The sequence below is a fragment of the Lethenteron reissneri genome, chromosome 34 (genome assembly GCF_015708825.2).
Source record: "Lethenteron reissneri isolate LAM-NWPU_2019-01 chromosome 34, ASM1570882v1, whole genome shotgun sequence".
Classification (NCBI taxonomy): domain Eukaryota; kingdom Metazoa; phylum Chordata; class Hyperoartia; order Petromyzontiformes; family Petromyzontidae; genus Lethenteron; species Lethenteron reissneri.
The window spans coordinates 323,849-330,881 of record NC_083812.1 but is presented as its reverse complement, the minus strand read 5'-3'; the positions used below and the strand labels follow the sequence as shown (position 1 = coordinate 330,881).

General features: G+C 54.7%; 1 protein-coding gene across 1 annotated transcript in view; it reads left to right on the top strand.

Annotated features, from left to right (window-relative positions):
* Positions 1-1,094: 1,094 nt before the first annotated feature.
* Positions 1,095-7,033, top strand: part of LOC133350504 (testican-3-like) — a 179,830-nt gene continuing 173,891 nt past the window's right edge. The window contains exon 1 of the mRNA XM_061564851.1: positions 1,095-1,190. The gene's annotated coding sequence lies outside the window, so the exon portion shown is untranslated. The remainder of the gene's footprint in view (positions 1,191-7,033) is intronic.

Here is a 7,033-nt window from a genome sequence, read left to right as displayed (position 1 = left end):
GGGTTTGGGGGGGGGGGATTTCCCTGTGGCGTCATGGTGCGGTATTCCTATAACCTAAACCTCCACAGCTGGCCTCAAAGACTATGCGACAGGCACGTTTCGCTATCAACCGTGGCAGATACGATAGCCCATCTGACACACAGACAAAACACCCCGTATGCACAGCACGGTGGTCTTATAGGGCTGTAGGCGCTGGTGTTGAATGAGGGTGATGGGTGTAGTCAGGACCACGCGCAACCGCTGTTTGTCCCCACAGCTGTTTACACAGCGCACCAGGTAGACCCATGGGAATCCTTGGACAGGTTCCGATACGATTCGCCACTTATGCGAGACCTGCCCTGGCTGAGCATGTATGTATATAACCAAGCATTTCGCTACTGCTAAAAGAATCGTCGTGCACGACGTCCGCCTCTGTCGACATTTAAACCAACTTCTGGCCCATGTGCTGTTGTTAGCTACGCCTATGAAGGCCGCAACTGCGCGAGCGGGTGGTGTGGCCAGCATTAGACCCGGCCGCCGCTATTTTTGCCAGTGCTAATGTTTACACACACCACACGATGCACTAATTTCAAGCTATGTCTAGCTAGGGGAGACCCAGGACAGTTTATTTTATTCACTCGCCACCAATTGCTATCCCTGGATTGGAATCCAACCCACGCATCGCCATGTTCGTGCGGTGCTCACCGCTGCGCACATTGTTCCCCACAAAGACCTCTTCCCCGCATCGTGCTTTCAGAATCTTGAGACCGCTCACCAAAGACAAGGACGTCCCGTACAAGCCTTAGTAGTCGGGGCAAGTGCTAATCGGAGGCACATGTGAAGGCTGGTACGGCACAACGAGGGGGTGGGTGGTCAGCACCAAGCCCGGCCGCCTATGTCTCCCTAGTAGCGATGTGTATACACCGTACCAGGCACTCATTTGAGATCGCCGGGCTCGTCGTACAGCGCACTCACCGCTACACTACCGCTCCCCATGTACACGCACACGCCGAGTGCACGAGGCGTCTCTGCCGATTGCCCCCGGGCGAGGTGAACGCGAGGGGATCGTGGAGTCCGCGTGACGTCAGCACGTAGCGATGACGCGCGACGTCAACGTCGCGCTGTTGTTCGGGGTGCGGAGCGCGCAGAATTGGCATTCGCGGGTGGACCACAGTCTTATTCAGCACATCATCACCACCACCACCACCAAGGTATGTCTCATCACGTACAATCTTCATATTATTCCGGTTATTTCCGTTGTTGGTGTTTACCCGAGTTTTTCCCCAATCGTGCGAGAGTGCCGGTGATGTGAATGTTGCCGATGCCATCATTAATTGTCGTGACCGTCATCTATTAAATGAAGGCGATCGCGGAGTGTCGGGAGGCGCCTCCGCGGGCAAGCGTGACACAGTGTTTACTCGGACATCGCGACAGCAGTCGAAGCTGCTGCTGATCCCCCCGCCGCTGCTGCTGCTGCTGCAGCTGCTGACGATGACGCATCAGCGCGGAGTTGGTGTAGCGTGTTTAGTCTGTTCGCTAGAAGATGGATCAGGCGCGCGGCATGAGCGTCGTGCCGCGCAGCCCCCTTCGCTGCGCCCAGAACAGCAAACGCATTCACCAGCCGCCGAGGATGCGACATCGTCTCTCGGGGTTGCGTGGGGCGAGCCCCAGACGGCGACGTTGGCCGTCTCTGTCCGTCGCGTCGGTCGGAGCGGTTCCGTGGTGGCTCTGTCTCGAGTCATTCCACGCGTTCATCGCACAGCGGCGTTCAATAAAGCGAGGTCCCTCTGCCTCCTGTCGCCGATCAGCCTCTTCCTTTCCGCGAACTCGCTGCGCTCTCGTCCCGCATGCGGCTCGGAGTAAATGCAAACACACCCCGGCACCACTCGTCCTGCTGCTGAGACGGATCGCGGTGTCCCGTTCTGCATGACCCAGCGGAGCATGGGCCGATAGTGGGAGGGGGGAATACGGGTTCTGGGGGACGGTGGCGACAGCGGCGGTGATGTCCAAAAGGAGGGTCCGGTCGGTTGTTGGATCGGCGTGCGTTGCGTAATTAAACTGATAATTACATCGAATGTCATCTACGCAGCGAGCTCTTGAGACGCACTGCCCGGGCGAGTAAGATGGAAGATTCGTGATCGTGAAAACGACGCGCGCCCTGTTATCTGTTGGTTTTTGGGGATCAGAGGTTCCCGGGTTACAGTTTTGAGTACATTGAACTGTTGTTGTTGTTTCTGTTGTTGTTTCTGCGCACGGGGCGTGTTGTTCACGCGATGTCCGTCGTCCCGGTTGCGCCGCGCCGGGAGGATCACACGGAGAGGTTGACTCGCCCCCTCACGTTTGTTTTTGGGGATTCATTTGAAAGCCCAACAGATACGGACGCTGCAGAAACCCGAGTCATTATTATTATTACGACGTGAATTGCACATTCACCCGAGCAGACGTCCGCGGCTATTGCGCGTGAGGCGAGCGGTCGGCGATGTTCGGGTCGGGCGCGCTCGCCGCTGACGAGCGCCACACGCGCACGGTTCGATCTCGGCATCTGAACGCCGGCGACTTGCGGGGCGTTATGCACGCAGTTGGCCGCATTGAAAAGCTTCAGCAAGCTTTGTTAGAGGTGAACATATATAGGCGACGTTTCGAACAATGGCCCTTATTCATTTGAGAGGTATCTTTTTGCTATAATAATACTTGGCTGTTTTCAATCCGCTGGTGGATAAAGGCCTCCCCTATGTGTCAATGACGTGCTACTGTTTGACCATACCTCACCGCGCTGGTCTGTGCGGGTTGGTGAAGTTGAGGATGCAAGGGATAGGGTTATGAGTGGGGTAGGACTGGTTCATCTGTCACTCGTCACTGATGTTGGCTGTGATTGAGAATCGAACTCGAGTAACGGCGTTTGTAGTGCAGTGTGGGCGTCACTGCTCTACCCGAATACGGGAATAACTAATTAATCAATACGTGCATACGTGACACCTCGGTTCACCGCGTCTCATCTACAAACGAGATAATTAGTTCTACAGAGAGACGATGATTAAAGAACACGGAATTGAATAGAACAGAGCAGAGAGATGCATCCGGGCGCCTATTCGGTGGTACCGAGATGCCATGACGTCCACATCACTCCCATTCTCTCCTCGCCTTGAGCGCAATTCTCCGGGGATGGAAGGGACATGGGCATCAACAATAAGGATACTGGAGTGGACCGGCGGCGCAGTAGTCATCGCATTGTGCTCTCAACCCAGCGCACGTGATTTCCATCCGCAGCTAACGTCAATGTCGAGCGATTATCTGAAATGTGAAATGGCGATGCACAACGCTCCCTTGCTTTATTTGCCTAATGACACCGCAAATTACTCCATTAACATTTACTAGGCAATTGTCGCCTCCAATTTAAAATAAACTTGGCAGAACCCACCTGAAAAATAAAAAAACACTTGGCTCAGTGAGAGTTTGCTGTTGTAAACAAGTGTAAATAATAACCCTCATTAACCAGCATGGTGAAGTATGCTAATACAACCCCCATGACCGATAAAGGTGTGGGGTTGCCTTCATTCATCCGGCATTGGATCGAGAAAGGCCTATGAAATATCATCATCGTTATTTCCAATACGTTGCTCAGAAGAGGGAAAACCTCGTGGAGGCGGGGAAAGGATTTTCGAGCGCATGCCTAGAGGTTAATTGAACGCGGTCAGTGGTTCAAAAGCCCGTTTGTGTGAACTTTGCTTGAGTGGGGTAGATGGAGAGGAGGGAATGGGGGGGGGGGGAGCTCTTTTAAAATCGCTGCTCTCTGCCTGCGACTTCCAGCTAGAAATGGAGCGGTGGTGCACGCTGTGCGACCTCATGCAGGGGAATCAACCAACACGCCCGTCCGTCCTTCTGTTGCTTTGCGATCTCACTATATTGTACAACGGAATTGAGAATAGTAAAAATAATAATTTCACGGACAGCCCTCTGGTAATCCACTGCTGGATGATGGCCTCCCTGCGTCCGTGCCAGTCATGGGGGTTGTAGTGCCATACTTCACAAGAAAAACAGATCTACCAGTTGACGTCGGGTACAATGAGCCTTTTTCACAGCACATAGAGGTATGTTGATTGTTTTGTTTGTTATTTAAACCTCACCAAGCTGGTCAGTGCGGGTTGGCATGGCCAGGTTCATAGAACAGTGCGCCTAATCACTACGCCACCTCTCCAGCCTGGGACGCTCTACTAATACAAATGTCGTATAATGTGCACCAGTCTCCTCTCTCCTCTGTGCTCGGATATCGGCTGCGCATGTCTGCTGTGTTGACGTGGGAGTAAAAAAAATCTTTACATATTCTACTGGCAGAGCGCACAGGGGACTCGGCAGTCAATATCACATTGCGATTTCATCGCCAGTTTGACTTTGATGTGTCTTGGTGTTCCGTGGATGCCTTAGCATTACGATCGAAAACGATATGGACTGTGCGCACACAAATACAAAGATTCCCCCCTATCGCCTTAACAGACTTGTGGGGCAAGTGCTGTTTGCGAGCACCTATGAAGGCCGGCACGGCACGCGAGGCAGTGAGTAGCCAGCACCACGCCCGGCCGCCTTTGTCTCTCTAGTGGCGATGTTTACACACCGCACCAGGTAGTCTTTTTGAGGCTAAGTCGATCTAGGGGAGGCCCAAGAAGGGTTCAGATAATCGTGACTGGTGTTGGCTGTAAGCTGGAATCGAACTCGGATCGCCAGGTTTGTAGTGCAGCGCGCTCACCACGACACCTACACAGTACTCACACGTCATGTATTTGGAGAGATAGTAGACGTATTCTAATTGCATTGCGTGCTCCCTTGCATGTCTGTATTTTCTGCTCGCGCTCCTATTCCTGATACATAAAATACAATTACAAAGGAATTGACCAAACATTCTAATCAGGGGGTTCTTTGAAGTTTTCTGGCTCAATTAAGTCTCTCATGGGTACATTAAAGTCATTAAAAACTCAAACGTGTCCCTGTAAATATATTAAAATGAATGTGTTACGCATTGCATTCAGGCAAATGTCGGCCGATGCACAGCTTCATTGGCGGTCCTGAATCAGGTGTCAAAACTCCATATTCCTATGGCAGGACAATTATGACATTATTCTAATTGTTTGTAGACTTCCGTAAAAATAACTGTCCTCTCACAACATATTTTATAGAATTGACCAAATATTTCAATGCAGGATCCCCCAACAGAACGCCCAGAGACCACCTCACACTCACCACCCCACACTCACCAAGCCACACTCACCAAACCACCTCACACTCACCACCCTACACTCACCAAGCCACCCCACACTCACCAAGCCACCCCACACTCACCACCCCACACTCACCAAGCCACCCCACACTCACCACCCCACACTCACCAAGCCACCCCACACTCACCACCCCACACTCACCAAGCCACCCCACACTCACCAAGCCACCTCACACTCACCACCCCACACTCACCAAGCCACCCCACACCCACCACCCCACACTCACCAAGCCACCCCACACTAACCAAGCCACCCCACACTCACCACCCCACACTCACCAAGCCACCCCACACTCACCAAGCCACCTCACACTCACCACCCCACACTCACCAAGCCACCCCACACTCACCACCCCACACTCACCAAGCCACCCCACACTAACCAAGCCACCCCACACTCACCACCCCACACTCACCAAGCCACCCCACACTCACCACCCCACACTCACCAAGCCACCCCACACTCACCAAGCCACCCCACACTCACCACCTGACACTCACCACCCCACACTCACCAAGCCACCCCACACTCACCACCCCACACTCACCAAGCCACCCCACACTCACCACCCCACACTCACCACCCCACACTCACCAAGCCACCCCACACTCACCAAGCCACCTCACACTCACCACCCCACACTCACCAAGCCACCCCACACTCACCAAGCCACCCCACACTAACCAAGCCACCCCACACTCACCACCCCACACTCACCAAGCCACCCCACACTCACCACCCCACACTCACCAAGCCACCCCACACTCACAAAGCCACCCCACACTCACCACCTGACACTCACCACCCCACACTCACCAAGCCACCCCACACTCACCAAGCCACCCCACACTCACCACCCCACACTCACCAAGCCACCCCACACTCACCACCCCACACTCACCAAGCCACTCCACACTCACCAAGCCACCTCACACTCACCACCCCACACTCACCAAGCCACTCCACACTCACCAAGCCACCCCACACTCACCACCCCACACTCACCAAGCCACCTCACACTCACCACCCCACACTCACCAAGCCACTCCACACTCACCAAGCCACCTCACACTCACCACCCCACACTCACCAAGCCACCTCACACTCACCACCCCACACTCACCAAGCCACTCCACACTCACCAAGCCACCCCACACTCACCAAGCCACCTCACACTCACCACCCCACACTCACCAAGCCACCCCACACTCACCACCCCACACTCACCAAGCCACTCCACACTCACCAAGCCACACTCACCACCCCACACTCACCAAGCCACCCCACACTCACCACCCCACACTCACCAAGCCCCTCCACACTCACCAAGCCACCTCACACTCACCACCCCACACTCACCAAGCCACCCCACACTCACCACCCCACACTCACCAAGCCACCCCACACTCACCACCCCACACTCACCAAGCCCCTCCACACTCACCAAGCCACCTCACACTCACCACCCCACACTCACCAAGCCCCTCCACACTCACCAAGCCACCCCACACTCACCACCCCACACTCACCAAGCCACCCCACACTCACCAAGCCACCTCACACTCACCAAGCCACCCCACACTCACCAAGCCACCCCACACTCACCAAGCCACCTCACACTCACCAAGCCACCCCACACTCACCAAGCCACCCCACACTCACCACCCCACATTCACCAAGCCACTCCACACTCACCAAGCCACCCCACACTCACCACCCCACACTCACCAAGCCCCTCCACACTCACCAAGCCACCTCACACTCACCACCCCACACTAACCAAG